Source organism: Vombatus ursinus, unplaced genomic scaffold, assembly GCF_900497805.2.
Source record: "Vombatus ursinus unplaced genomic scaffold, bare-nosed wombat genome assembly UNPS02006874.1, whole genome shotgun sequence".
Classification (NCBI taxonomy): domain Eukaryota; kingdom Metazoa; phylum Chordata; class Mammalia; order Diprotodontia; family Vombatidae; genus Vombatus; species Vombatus ursinus.
In genome coordinates this window covers 2,125,716-2,127,055 of record NW_020946652.1, presented here as the reverse complement: position 1 = coordinate 2,127,055, position 1,340 = coordinate 2,125,716, and positions in this window count along the sequence as shown.

The window sequence follows — 1,340 nt, the reverse complement described above, 5'->3', positions numbered from 1 at the left end:
ACCCCCCCCCCCCCCCCCCCCCCCGTGCTGAATCAAGGCTCTTTTCTTTAGCTCTTTAACTTCTCCAAAGCACTTCACAAGTGAAACTTACAGCAACCGTGACATGGATGATCAGCCCCGTTTCACAGATGAGGAAACTGAGGCTGAGGACAAACAAGTGTCCCTTGACCGCACAGTTAGCAGGAAGAGGCAGATGCATGACCTTGTCCCCAGGCACTCTGATTCCAAGCCCAGCCTCTGCACAGGCTCAGCCTGGAGAAGGGGAGACGCTTCTGTCAGCTCCCCAGGCTTCGCCATGTGGGGCTCCCGGGGTTCACAAGCTCCTTCATAATTAAATCTGCTTCAGGCCTCTTGTCAAACCAGCCACACCCGCCCATATGCGCAGGGGCCCCAAGCCAGAAAGTGAAATTTCCCTGCCTGAAAGTTTCTAGATTGCTTGTCCAGTGCTCCTCCCGGCCCTTTCCGAGCCCTGCCCCTGCCTTGCCATGGCTGCCTCTTTTCTCCCTCCAAGATTCAGGGTCGTCAGTGCCCCCTCCTCCAACCTGTGCCCCAAATATCTCTTTTCAGCATTTGGAAAGGCTGTAGTTCCCAGCCTGGCCCATTCACTACCTACTCTGCACTTACCTGATGTCTTTACCCCAGCAGCAATCCGGGGAGCCTGAGGCTTGGGGTGGTGGGGCGTGGTCTTTAACGCTAAGACTCACTGAGTTAGCTAGCCCTGCCCTGCCTGAATCCTGTACGCTAAAAGGCCTCACTGGCCAAAAAGCTGGCCCCCACTGGCAGCAGCCCCTTCTTCCTTCTTCCCTCCCCCTCCCAACAATTCAACTCAGGCCAGGTGAGGGCCCTCCCAGCAGCAATCTGGTGATTCAGTAAGTCTGAGCAGGTGCTGCCCTCCTATGCCTTGGGCCTAGACCCAGCCTCCTGGCTTCAGCCTTGTTGGGGAACTCCCAAAAGGTAGGGGTACACCTGGGTGCTCTGACCGGTGGGGGGGTATCTTGAGAAGTCATTTCCCACACCACCCCCAAGATAAGCCATGCACAATTAGACCTTCGAGGATGGCCCCAAGGATACAGGAGCTCTAATGCTCTCCTGCTAATAACTTGTGTTTGCCACTGTCAGAGAAGGGGGTGGGGAAGGACTGTGGTCCAACCCGGCTTCTTAGGCTCAGAATTTCAGGGCATTAGCTAAGAAGCCTAGGAGACAGTGGGAAAGGGAAGGATTTCCAGTCTGAAGGTCAGGAACCAAAACCTGGTTCCACCACTTACTTCACATGTGATTTGGGGGGCATGGCTAAACATCTCTGGGCCTCAGTTTCTTCATCTGGAAAAGGAGGTGAACTA